General features: G+C 38.5%; 1 protein-coding gene across 1 annotated transcript in view; it reads left to right on the top strand.

The window, feature by feature from the left end:
- The first annotated feature begins 2,577 nt into the window (after positions 1 to 2,577).
- The window catches only part of fhl3b (four and a half LIM domains 3b), a 19,748-nt gene continuing 7,809 nt past the window's right edge, over positions 2,578 to 14,516 (top strand). Inside the window, exon 1 of the mRNA XM_035682044.1 lies at positions 2,578 to 2,746. The gene's annotated coding sequence lies outside the window, so the exon portion shown is untranslated. The remainder of the gene's footprint in view (positions 2,747 to 14,516) is intronic.

The raw sequence follows: 14,516 nt of genomic DNA, 5'->3' as shown, positions 1-14,516 counted from the left end.
CAGAGGCCTGCAGGATGTGTTTTGAATTATTGTACATAATTCTTTAATAAAATATGTTTCATATTTTTGCTGAGTCACGCTTAGTTTTATCTTTTGATAATCCACCACATCAAATTATTTTTATTATGAAGAGTTTTTTGTCATATTTAGTTTCTCATAATCTTAAAAAAGTTATTATAAATCTGAGGAAGATTTTTATAATTATATGTAAAGTCATTACAATGTCTTAATTATAAGATTTTATGGTAGTTAAATATCTACTTTTGTGTGTTTTTTTTCTCCCAATTATGACATTATCTCAAACTTTTGAAATGTTATCTCATAAGTTTGAGAAAGTTTTATATAATTTTGAGAAAGGTTCTTATAATTGTGAGATATTACATTTATTAAAAAAAAAAAGATTTTGTGTTCTCAATCATGACATTATCTCTCATAATATAAGTGTGTCTCAGTTTGGTTTAGTATCTCATCATTTTAACTGTTTTCTAGAGAAGCCATATTTATAAAGACACTATCCCAAAACTATGAGATGCAAAGTTAATTAAAAATCCATCACCTATTTTTATTCATCATTTAGTGTCTGAGAAAGATTCCTATAATCATAAGATACTAAATCAAAATTTCATAGCTATGACATAGTTGGTAATAATTAAATGGGATAAAATATTAAATACTAAATATTCTCACAATTATTGTTTGATAATTATAAAAGTTTGTCATATTTATGAAGTGTTTCATGATTATGAAATGATAATTATCTCACAATTATTGTCTCATAATTGTGACCAAAACACTTCATAGTGAGCTTGTTAGTTTTCCAACTGGCAGATTTGGTCTTCTGTAGTATGGAGACAGATTGTAACAGACAAAACTTAGTCATCCAACATACTCTGATAATTTTTACATTCTTAAGACTTTTAGCTTCATGTTTTTGCTTCAGTCTAACTTTGTGCATCCACCCATACCTGAACCACTGTAACTAACAAGTTTGAACAGCAGGTGGCAGCAAATTAACATGTAAATATTTTACATTTCTGGATGATTTCACCCTCAAGTCATCCTATAGTCAGCCAATAATTCAAAGTTCATATTCTCTACAAATCCTTCAGCGTGAAGTCTGAGATCATCAACAGGTCCTGCAAATAAGCCTAAAAGATGCCCCCCTACACAAACTCACACACACACACACACACACACACACACACACACGAATGAAAAGCCCTCATCACATCATATACACATGTAGTGTACATCCTGACTTAATGGGTAGTGGCAGGATGGAGCCACAGCTGAAGCCTCTAATCGTCCCCAGACCTCCTGCTCACCACTGTGGAAAATGGAGGTCAATGAGAGGGAAAATGATATCTTGCTCTCTGAGACCCTGCAGTTTGCTCCTGACCACAGAAAATCTCATGTAAGCCAAGGAAACTCAGAAGAAATGCAACACTTGAGAGTGAAAGACAATACGGAGAGTGTGTAGCATCCTCATCCACGTGTGATGGACGGTATCTGGTAAATATTACATTAATTCATTTAGAAACATCTTTACTCACATTAAAACTGCGCTGACGAAAGCCACAAGATACGTCTGAAAGCTGCAGTGGAAATCCAGTAAGAGGACTTTGAGTTAAGAATTCTTTTGTCAAAAAAAGTTAAGAAAGAAACTTTCAAGGTCAAAATGTTTCAACACCATCTATAAACCCAGTTTTAAACTCAACCTGTGAATGATGTGTACACATTATAATCTTATGGTGTGTTATAAAGCATTTATTTAAGTTAATAAATGCTTTATAACACACCATAAGATTTGTTCATATGTATAAGAAGTTAATAACAACATGTAAAGTTAAAGGTTTTATAACGCCCTTTAAGAGTTATTTGTCACAAACAGTATAAATGCTTTATAACATTTATAACAAGATTTGAATATGTGCTTACTTAAAAAGTGAATAAATGCTTTATAATGCACCATAAGTTCTATTCATGTATAAACTGTTAATAAATGCTTTATAACACGTATAAAAGGTTAATAAATGCATAATTTATAACATTGTAAGAGTTGTTTGTGTGTATAAACAGTTAGCATTCATTCATCACTGTTTATACACAAGTTAAAAAATACTAACTAAATTAATATTATGTACTTAAATAAAAGTATCACTGTGAGGGGAAACCATTTTAAAACGATGCTGCACAAGGCTGTTCTCTTATATATTTAATTATGTACAATTACAAACTCCCCAAATAACTTTTATTGTGATATCATGCTAGATTAAAACACTGTAGAGCACACTGCACTCATCATTCAGCACTACCATGGCTCCTATGAGATTATTATAGGGGATTTTTTTCCATTTAGGAGAGATAATAAAGTGGTTTTACATCAGCAGCTGGAAAGCAAAAGTGTACTATGTATTTAAAATATTCAGTTACATCCAAAAAACATAGTGAGTGCACCTTCTTTCAGCTTGAACTCCCCCCACAAGGTGAAAGAAACGCAGAGGGAGTGGAAAGACAGACAGGGGAAGAAAGGGGCGGTGTTTGAGGCAATGGTTGGGTTTTACGCACCAGACACAGATGCTTCAGTCAGTGGAAACCCGTCAGTTTTCAGCTCGCAGGAGTCCACGAGGGAGGATTTTAATTATCTGTCATATTATATACCAGAGCCCAGCAGAAGCGGTCAGACTGCTCAGATCCTGCAGAGTCCGGAGAAGCATCTTCAGAGGCCGCTAATGCGTAAAGAGAGGTACGTTTATTTATGCGCTTTATACGACTCAGCTTTGTGATGTGAAAAAACTTAAATGATAAGTGGATTTAAAGTGTGTTCCGGTGTGTTTGCATTGATCTAATCTCCTGAAGCAGCGATGTCTGCTCCGCTGAGGCTGCACAGATCCTCACCTGACTTCACCAGGTGCAAAAACGGCGCCTTTTTAAAGCTTCAAGCACATTTTGAGTGTCTTTTTTTTTAACCTGTTTTAAGTGAATACAGTGAGGCTTTAAATTAACGATACCACTCTCTAATGAGGGTTCCTTTATAAAGCCTTTATAAGTTGTAAATAATGGCTTTATTAGTGGTTAATAAATATTTACTAAAGCTTTATAGAGCAGTTAAATGGCTTTAATGAGATTTTTATGAAAGGGCTGCAGAGTAGAGCTGCTAGACTAAAATCTAATAATTAATGAGTTAATCTCTGCAGACTTGATCATTAGAAACTGAGAACTTTGAGCATTTAATATTATAACAAACATTTCTAACTACATTACTACCAAACTGAAACACCTGTCTGTGATTCTTCACAACCTGGCAACCCACTCTTTGATCTTATGCGTGACTTATAATTGCACTATAAAGCTTTAGTAGATTATTTATTAGCAATAAAGACATTGTTAGTGACTTATAAAAGGTGCGTCTTATAGGAGAGTGGTGCCAAATTCACTTTATTTAAAGCACAATCATCTTAAATCATGCAAGAAATGCATCTCTTCAAGCCAAATATTTGACACCCCTCCCCTCCACATCCAGGATGGACCAGAAAGGATGTTCTTTCTTTAGAGTGAGGAAATAGTGGTTGTTACTGGGGGTTGGGGGCCTGAATGGGGTCCAAAATGCGTAACTGATACTGCGAATAAGTGCGGCGTAGGATTTATGAGAAGAAGAACAAGGAGACCTTTGAGGAAACAATCCCTTGCTTTAATGTTTCACTTATCAGCTGTGGGTTGGAACACAAAACGACAACGAAAGCTTAATATATTGTGCAATTGTGTCTTTTTTTATTTAAATAATTCATTTCACGTTAACAAGCCATTCAGTCTTGTTGAGTTAGGTGATGTCATGTCTCCTTCAGAAAATTACAGATTTTCTTTCTAGAGACTCAGTCCCCCCCCCCCTCCGGCACCGCTCATAGTTTCCATCACCACACTCCATCCCCTTTACCACCATCATGTTCCAATGCATTTGGCCGAAATTAATACGTTCATTGAAACAATCAGCTCTGGTTGCATTCACCCCTCTAAAGAAATGTGTGTCTCTTTCACACAGAAAGGAATTCCTGACTTTTTTTTTGTCTTTTTTTAGAAAACAGAGGGCGGAAGAAAAATGCTTTTTTTGTTTGCTTTTTTTCTTCTTCTTCTTCTTTAGAGTTGGAACCGCATGATTTTGCCACGTTTTGACCACAGTCACATTCCTCTTGAAATTCTTGCGTTGGGCGAAGGTTGGGCCTGTTTACAATCACTGGAGACGAGCCAGATATAAATGAAACGCTTAACGGGAGATGATTTGGGATTGTCAAGTGACAGACGCTCGTAAAAAGTCTCATCATGAGTCAGTCTCACACACACACATCATCATCGTCTTTTCCATTTCCCATTCCTGCTGTAGCCTACAGCCTGGGATGGGTTTTAAAGGGCCTTAGTTTTGACATTTTGGTGAAAGGCGGTTGATTTGCTTTCGTGCTGAGAGTGAGATTGAGATACCATTACTATGAAATATGAAAGCTAGCCTGGCTCTGTCTAAAGGCAGCACTGCTAAAGTTCCCTAATTAACGTTTTATAAATTGTTTATTTTTTAAAAAACAGTACAAAAACATAAGTATACAAAAGACAGTTTGAGTATTTCTTGGCTGGGAACATTTCCAAGAAATAGCACATAAAGATGGAAGCAATTAGCTTAACTTAGCATAAGGATTGAAAGCAAGGAGAAATGTCCTTAAACGATTTAATTTTCCTCCACTTGCATCCAAAACCAAAAAAAATGGTCATTTTTACAATTTCTGCTTTGTTCGGATTAAAGAAACAAGATATACCGTGTTAATCAGTGAGCTTTAGAGGTCTTGGCAGACAGATTTTGGTATCTTTAGAAGGAGTTAGGCTAACTGTTCCCACTTGTTTTGAGTCTTTATGCTAAGCTAAGCTAAATGGCTGCTTAATTTTTAACATACAAACATGAAGCTGGTGTCAATCTTCTCATCTAACTCTCGGCAAGAACAATAAAGTGTGTGAGTAAGTGTATTTTCCCAAATATCTAACTTCTCCTTTAATGAGTCAGATGAAATATCCAGTTTCCACTTCAGTTTGGAGTAAATGTCCCTTTTTAAAAGGGGCCTAAATCTGTTCTTTCTGCAAGTGTTAAAGTTAGATTTTCACCAGTAGTTTGAATTGCCCTTTCTTGCTCTCAACCTGATAACAATGACTTTGACTCAATCAAAAGAAACCAACCCTCATCCTTTCTAAACCCCTCCGACACAAAGACGACGGTCACAGTCAAAATCAAATAAATCCAGCAGCAAACATGAGACGTCAGGCCCAGCAGTCTCTCAGAAAACAAACATTTGTTCCCATTAACACCCAGGTCTTGAACCATGCAATGTCAGCTGGCAGCTGATGGGAAAATATGTTTACTTGTGTATTTGTTTTGGATAATAGTTGTCGGTATTTGAGATCAGACCGACTGTTTATTTGCATCAGCCAACATTCACCCACAAGTACAATCCAAGTGTAACAACTACATTGCCAAAGTAACTTGACTACAGATACTTCATTTTAGGAGCACTTGATTATAATCGTTTCAATCTTCCTTTCTACTTAAATTCTTTTATTCATCATCAAAACATTTATACGTTTCAAATATATATTTTTAGCTGGTGCCTGGCTCTGGATGGCAATGTCAGTCTGGTCGGTCCACCACGGAGGCCCAAATAGCTCAACAACTATCGGGTCGCTTTAATAAAAAGACATTTGAATAACAACTATTGGGTGCATTTCCATCAAATTTCGCAAACATTCATTGTCCCCAGAGGATGAATCCTAATGAACCCAGACTTCCCTTCGAGCAACCAAAAAAGTTGTCAAGACAAAGTTGTCTTTTGTAATACTTTGGTTTATGACCAGATACCTGCAAAACAAAAGACATTCCCATCAGCCTCCAATGTACTTTGTGTTTAGCACTAATTAGCAACTGTTAGTTATGTTATGTTAGTTATGCTAAAATGCTAAACTATGGCTGTAGACTCTTAGTCTTGTTCAGGTCAACACGTTCGCACTCCCAACTCATCAGAATATATGACTGCAGTTACCTCCCACCACCTCCATATGCAGACTTTATGGCTCTTTAATCTACGTTACCTCACTCCTTTAAGTCAGTAATTCTCAAAATGTTTCTGCTCGTGACCCCAAACAATATTTACATTTGACCCCTTGTCACAGGCCTGTAATTACTAAATCATTTAGCTACAGATTTCCTGGAAAGAATATAAAGACAGTGTTCAGTTGGTTTACTTTTAATGAATTGCAAATGCATGCCTCCTGTAGCGCAGGTCAGCCGATAATACAAAAATAGGAGATTTGACTACAGGCAAGCACACAATTCCACAAATATGAAGAACAATTTGAGCTTTAAGTGCCTTCTTGACCTTGGAAGCAGTCCGTTTGACAAAAAAAAAAACAATCTTAAAGTCCACTTTCTAGCTTTTCCCCTGAGCTTTCAACCACATCTCACAGTCTTCCTCTGCAGACAGAGTTTGCTGTTACAATACTTAAGTTATACTGTAGGTCATCTGACAACAACTGAGTTGCTCTGTTGCACCAGATCTGAGGAAGACCATGGAGATGTATGAAAACTCAGACTCTAAAAAGTAATAATGACAATATTTATGTGAGTTTAGATGACATTTTTCTTGTCTCGGAAATTTATATTTTGCCCTGAATTAAACATAAAATAAATCATTTTAGAGGCCAGAGGAAGTAAAACTATACAGGGTTTAAAAAGAAATCTGAGAAAAGTTTAGTTTTTTCACGCTAATCATCTCGCGACCCCTGGTGGGGGTCCTGACCCACAGGTTGGGAACTATCCCATCAGGCCACTGTGTGATGAAGTCGTGGCACGGTGGTGACTTGTTGACTTGTTGTCTGACTGAGATCTGTTTGTCAGCTCAGTCGACGGCCACAGAGGTGAAACTGCAGCTGCGGCCCACATTGTTTCACTGGATAAACAAACAGGCAGCTGGAGACTCATAAAACAAAGCCAGACATGTACTCTGTCTTTAAATTCCCTAATGTTACAGACTCAGTGTTACAGGTTATGTGTCATTAATATCCAATGATACTGATCATGTTATGGTTTGGGCTAAATTCACTGTGAAAGAACAAATTTCTCTGAAAAGATGATATTAAGTTAAATTAAATGAAGCTGAATGTTTAGCTGACCTTACAAGAAAAATACTGTTCACATCCAAATAACCACCAACTCAGTATCTCACAATAACATCAGTGTTTCAAACCGCAGTTCAGCCCGCTGAGATCTTTAATCAGAGACAACAAAATGTACATTGTTCGTTTTGATTTGTGTGCGTGCAAACCGAGATAGGCCTTGTGATCTGCAGGAAACAAAGCCAGACACTCACTCCATCTTTAAAAGCACTTTATTTCTTATGTTCTAAGTTCAATATGAGAGTTTATTTGTGAGGAATATCCACTGACACTGGTCATGTTATGCTTTTAGTATAATTTAGAGGAGGAAAAAAAGATTTTAATGAACATATAAAGTGAAACTCAGCCTCATTGCTAAATACACTTGGATATTTGACGCTGATTTTCATGTTAAAGTTACCAAAACTGATGTCACAGAACTGCCAACTCAGTATCTCAGAATATCGTCATTGTTTGAAACAGCAAGAAGCAATTTATCCTGACGAGATCTTTAATCAGCGGCAACAAAAATGTACAATGTGTGTTCACTTTGATTTGTAGGCATGCAGCTGAAATTGGCCTTGTGATCTGCAGGAAGCCACACCACATTGAGCGTCTTTGTACTGGGGGGATGAAAGGGAGCGCAGTCATCTGACAGCCATAAGAGACCAGCCTTGTTTTTCTTTTCTTTTTTTTACATCTCTAACAGTTTATAGCTTGAGAGTGTCACTTCTCCTTCGATGCTGCAGGGCTCCCTCTGTTGTTAGCATGGTCTACACAGTATTGTGCCGCTGTCAATATTCTCATTCACCTCCCCAAATCCAGGTTATGCAACCCAGGAGTCACACAATATGAGGACTGTTCTGAGCTTCAGAGGCTGTTAGAGAACCCTAATCCAGTTCAGGGGGAATAAACAGTAAAGAGGGGTGGTAATTAAAAACCAACTTTGTTGCACAGTTTCCTGTTTTAACTGAATGCACACACACCATTTGGGTTATTTAATGAGTGTTACAGCAAGAGAGAAAGCAGCGATTGTAAGTTAAAGCATGAGGAAAACAGGAGTCTACAGCCATGTAAGGCTGCACTTACGTTTTTATGCCGTATCGTTTAGACTGTAACTATGAGCAACCGAATTGGTAAAAATGTTCATGTCCGCCTCTGAGTGACTGACAAAACTGCTAGAAACATGGCTGCAAGCCCACCATCAATGGCAGATACATCTAAATAAAACCCAACATTAATGCCAATACAGCACATTTAAAAATATAATTTAACTTGTTAATGAAGCACTTCAAATACTTAACACCAAACCAACCAACAAAAGTAGCTAATTTAGGTTGTTTAAATGATGTGACTACAAGGTTTGCATCTTGGAATAATGCGTAAACGCTCCCAAATCTGAATAAATCAGTAATTTTCTTTCTGATCTTCCCGTTCTGCCGACATGCTAAATGCAATATTAGACCCAGTGGCGCTTTGAGCTAATTGCTAACATCAGTATTCTAACATGCTCTCAATTACAGTTTTCACATGCTGATAGCAGGTTTAATGTTTACCATGTGTTCATTATTAGTTTAGCACATTAGCAAACTAACATTTGATTGATTAGCACTATGCAAAGTACATCTGAGAAGAATGGGAATGTCCTTGGTTTAGCAGTTATTTGTTCATAATAGTATAATTATACAATTAATCCCGAGGGGAATATGAATAACTGAACCAGATTTAATGAAAGTCTATCTAATAGTTGTTGAGATCTTTCAGTGTGGACCAAAGTCGTGGATCGTCCAATCGACTGGCATATCCATCCTTAGAGCCACGTTAAAAACTCACTTTGTTAGCCACTTTCTGGTTTTAACTCCACAAATAGTCTCAGTTCTTTAGTAGGTGTAACAGTTCAAGTGTTATCAAGAAGCTCTTTCTTTAAACAGACAGGTTAGTGTGTACAGCTCAGACTCAGGCGCCTGTGAACGTAACAACGTCACCCCAAAAAAGGCCCTGAGGCTGTTTTATAATGCGTGGATTAATATTTTGTGGCTGTGACAGATTTAACGCTTACCTACATATTTGTTCCACTAGATTTTTATTACGTGTGACAGCGGTTTTCATCATGGAATAATCTGGTTTGTAAACCTCAGACACAAGTCTAAATTCCTGCACTGGGAAAATAAACACTAACACCCAGCAGCAGCTCTCACGGCTCGCAGAGTTCCTGGCTCCGGTCGTAAGAAGCTGTCAGGTTGTTGGGGAGTGAAACAACACCAGCGAGCCATGAAGGGACATGAGACAGGAGGCCCCGTGGCTGATCCTGGGAGACAGTTGCCATTTGGCTGCCACTACAAAGCTCTCAGAGCCAAGTGACTCCGGTAAATCTGTCACCGGGACAGACAGTGTATCGGTGAAGAATGTCCACTCATCAAGGTGAATTGTGGGCTTAAATAGTTTAAGCAGCCGTGCTACTAGAGAGAGAGAGAGAGAGTACTTAGACAGGATGGATGAGTGTTTGGTTTAATGTCTCACGGTAAGGAGGAGAACAGGGGTGACAAGTATTTCTGGCTGTGGTCCAAGAGGACACCTGTAGGGTAAAGTGAACGCCTCTTAAACAAGGCACTGACAACATGTGAGTCATTGTTTTAGGCTATTAATGTCAGACAGTATGGATGGTGGCAAGATGAACGACTGCCTAACAGATTTTTATTTGCAGTCAGTTGTCACCTTAAAGCAAGATGTATTGCAGCAAATAATTATCTTCTTTCATCTTTGGAGCCATTAAAAAACCTTATTAATAAATAAATTGAATCACTCCTGAATAATATACAGTATATATGGGCCTATATATTGTTTAGGCTTCATAAATTGTGTTTAAAATTGCTCTAATAATTCAATAAGCTCATTTTGGATCTAAAAATTCATTCATTAAAAACATTTTGGGAAAAAGGCTCATTCGTTTTTTTTGCTGAGAGTTTGAAGAGAAGATCAATACCACTCTCGTGTTTGTGTGTGTGTGGAGCTGAGAGAGGAGGCGATTAGCTTAGCTTAGCATAACAACTGGAAACAGGGGTAAACGGCTAGCCTGGCTCTGTCCAAAGTTTAAAAATCCCATTACCATAATATAAAAAATAAGCTTTAGGCAGACTAGAAGTGCCAATCTTTATGCTAAGCTAAAACGAATTACCTTCTGGCTCTGCTCTGTGCTTAACCTTTAGTTTCTCACTGTTTCTACAGTACGAGTCACACTGTATTTGCCTATATTGCATAGCCGGCTACAAAGTTATAATGGACTGTCCTATAGGAACCATAAAATATTAGTTTCAACAATGATGGATTTTAATTAGATGCTGTTGTGTTTTGGCACCAGTCCCATAAGAATTCCCTATTGGAGGCCGAAAGGAGAATTTGATGACAGACAACAGCTGGAGACCACAGAATGTGTTCGCAGATGTTGTGATTCAGGAAGAGAAACATAAAGCTTAAAACCTGATAGACTATGTCCGGAAGGAAAACCATTGTTCTATCACTGCATTCATCGTAGACATGGACGGACGAGAATAGAAACCTGAACCTCTTTAGACATTTTAGGAGGGAAGTTGGGCTGATTTCCCCCATCCAGACAGCAATCTGACAGAAAACAGACATAGGATGTAATGTTTTGTCTCAGTTTGGTTTTCCTCCTTGTTTTGTTGACCTAGCTTGATGCCCTTGAAGAGGAAGCAGCGCTGTTATCTGCAGGGAGGGATGTACAGCATAAGGGATGTCCTCAGTTTTGTGCTAACATGGCATTGGGAGAAAAAGTCAAGCCACGGAGGAGAGGGAGTTTCTGCTTCTGGCATCGGCTTTAGGACATGACTGAGAGCAGACTGTGTTTATCCTTTTTATGTTTATCTGAAATTGCCGCATCATTGGTTATTAGAAACAAAATGTTTGATAGCAGTCAGACATGAGGAATGTAAACTGCACTTGCAAGATGACTCCTCAACGGACCAGATGCAAATACTTGGAGGTTACAGAGCATGAAAGGCAGTACCTGTAAAATTCTGCTCCGTGGAGCGGGAAACCATCATAATGACTGAAGTTTAATTCTTAGCAGCTTCATAACAAACTACTAAAGTTGCTTTTCTGAGAAAACAAGTGGCCTTCATTAGTTGTGCACCAGTCCACTCATCGTTTCTACCGAGTGACGTCTTCCACCTCTGAGGAGGAGGAGGAGGAGGGTCTTGGCTCATTCCTCGATCCCTCAGGGAGATTTCAAAGCCACACGCTTTCTCAGCTGCACTTTGTTGAACCCACCTCTTCTTTTCTGACATTATAGAAACATGTCAAAGCCACTCGGTGCCCAAAATAGCGGGGGGAAAATGATAAACAATTACTGTTTCCAAGTTAAATACTTCAGCGCCTGCCTTTGAACATGTTACAAACGTTGTGATCCTGAACATGAACATATTCCCAAACTCTAGAGACCTTTCCTTATCCATAATCTCTACCCACACTGTATATATCTTTCTGAGCCATGCCTGCCCTGTCTTAACCGCTCCACAGGAGGGTATTTTAACCTCCCACACTTCATTTCCTCACTCATTTCCCTTAGCTGCTGCAGAACATGGGGTCACATACCCTGCTAATTCCTCACTGTGTTCAGTAATAATGGGTGGGATAATGTTATTGAATATGTGCCCAGCTTTATTTCCACCTGTCCTTCCTCTGCTCCACACACTATAAATCAAATCATTTATTCAGGATAACACTCTTGAGATGCATTATCTTGTTTTTAAGAGGCTCCTGACAAGTCATTACATTTTACCAGTTTCTGGCGATCAAAAGTTGTCCAGACATCCAAGTTAAATTTGAGATAAACTTGGTTGAAAAGTGACAGTGAAGTGGGGACCACTGGAAGGTCACCTTAGAGGACAGTTTATTGTGTTTTGTCCACTGGAAGGTCACCTTAGAGGGCAGTTTATTGTGTTTTCTCCACTGTAAGGAAACCCTATGGTGTATTTTATTGTGCTTTCTCCACTGGAAGGGCGTAGATGTTTTATCTACCATATCGGCATCCAAGAGGGCACAGGGGCACCAGGGAGGGCAACCGCCACCAGTACAGTGAAAATATAGTTTCTGAAATGCTGATGAAACAACCGTAAGATAAACAAACTTTACAAATATAGCCCAGTTCTAAACAAAAGACGTGGATATCTTTTGACCTAAACCAAGCTTATACCGAGTATTGTTATTGTGGACCTTGTTGTTTTCTCATTCTCATTTTCTGCTTGCTGACATGTGGCTTTCAATTACACTCCAGATGGGCCAAACAATCTTCATGGTCATAATGATGACAAATGAAAAAGACATGCTTGGAGTTAAACTTGAGTTAATTTCAACCCAATTTCCCCCAGAGGGATTGTGTTTAGTGTCATGCAGCCAGAAAAGCAGACATAAAAAGCTCCATAATGAGGCAACTGAGATTTAAAAGATTAAAAGATTTTTTATGAGAAACTACGGTCCAGTTAAATATTGGACAAAGTTGTGCTTTTGGAGGAAATCCTGCTGAAATTAAGGGCGTCCTGGGAGATTATGTATTTGTTTGTAGTTTAGAATTTGTTTTTGTGGCACAGTCTCAATGCAATACAGTTAAAAAGTCATGTGCAAAATGATTGAAGTTGTAAAGGGGATGTTGGGAGAAGCCCTATTACTTTTCTGAGCCAGATATAATCATCCGGCAAAAAAAGCTAAAGTTGCAGCAATAAAACATCTTGTTGGCAACACAAGTTTAAGTATTTTTGTTACTGATAACAAGAAAAAAGTTATGCATTTGAGGGGACACTGTGGACAAGAGGAATAAAGTAGATAAACGAGTGGTACTGCCCTTTAAACGCAAGCCAAACACAGATGAAAAAAGCCCTTGAGGGAGCCTTTGAAATAGAGAACGCTGTTTCAGTTCAGCTCACAACAATTAATATTGTTCAGTTGTTCTTTCTCAATGCCAAACCACCACAGGAGGTTTCATACAAGAATGAAGAGGAGGGAGAGGCAGACATTATAAGCTTTCACTTATTAGTGAATAATGATGAAACAGGAGAAGCAGTTATATCATTACTGGAGTGATTTACAATAAGTTAGCCATAACTCTGGAGTTAAAATGTCCATTCAGTCCTTCCTCTGCTGGCCGGAAAAGCATTTTGGAACATTTTTGAACAATATTTAACTTTTAACTGCAGTATGATGTCTTTCCGTAAACCATCTCCAGTTATTGCATGTTGAAGGTTAATCTAAATAGTATTGTAAATTATTCTGTAGGGCAGTTTCAACCTCCTCCTCCTCCTCCTCTCAGACTCTTGTCAACTTTTCTCTCCAGAGACCATTCTTCTCTTAAATTCTCCCTTACCCTTTCCTGGCTAAAGTCATATCTCACAGACAGACAACAACCTCAACACTCATTTGTCCCAAGGTGTCCCCCAGGGTTCAGTGCTTGGTGCCCTCCCCATTTGTTCTCTACGTGCCCCCTCCTGGTAACGTCATCCGTCGTCATCGTCCCCACTTCCACTGCTACGCTGATGATGTCCAGCTTTACATCGCCACTTAATCCATCCTCACTGCAACTCATCACTGAAATTAAACCATGGATGCAGGCCAGCTTCCTCAAACTAAAAAACTAAACTGGGATCAATCCGATATGATCATCACTGGTTCCAAATCCCTCACCTAAACTACTCACGACTTCTGCCTCACTATCGGTAACTCCACTCTCTCTCTCACCCCGACACATCCGTAACTTTGGAGTAATTTTCGAGAGCAGCTTCCACGCAAATCTCTTTAACAATACAAAACTTGTCTCAGCCTATTCTTCTACCTTTCTGCTGCCGAAACTTTAATCCATGCTTTCATCACTTGACTGATGCAAGAGCATTCGTTATGGGAAATTCTGGGCTGGTACCGATGTTTAAAATAACAATTTAGCTGATGTTTTTCTTTGTTGTTTTTTTATTCGCCCTTTTGTGCCACGGAAACCAAAAGAAATCTACAGAGATAAGCCTTTCTGCCTTGTTGCAGCTCAGTCTATTTCTCTTCTCATCCATGATTTAAGACTCAGAGCTGAACAGCCTCTCACCATGTCTCAGCCTGTCTGTGCTGCTACAAGAAGCACATCAGTGTTTGTGTGCAATTTGTGCCAGTGCTGGAAAACAGAGGTGATTATTTCTCCAATACTCAAGTTTGACACAACATTTAACCAGCGCAAAATCGATGCTAAACTGATAAACATCGACCACTGATATTGGTGAATGCTGTCTGATTTGTAAGGCCGATGTCAGTCAACAAGGCTAATATTGGCTGCATCCCTTCGG

This window comes from Morone saxatilis, unplaced genomic scaffold, assembly GCF_004916995.1.
Source record: "Morone saxatilis isolate NCDOM2014 unplaced genomic scaffold, NCSU_SB_2.0 Contig9, whole genome shotgun sequence".
In the NCBI taxonomy this organism is placed as follows: domain Eukaryota; kingdom Metazoa; phylum Chordata; class Actinopteri; family Moronidae; genus Morone; species Morone saxatilis.
This window is presented reverse-complemented; position numbering and strand designations above follow the sequence as displayed.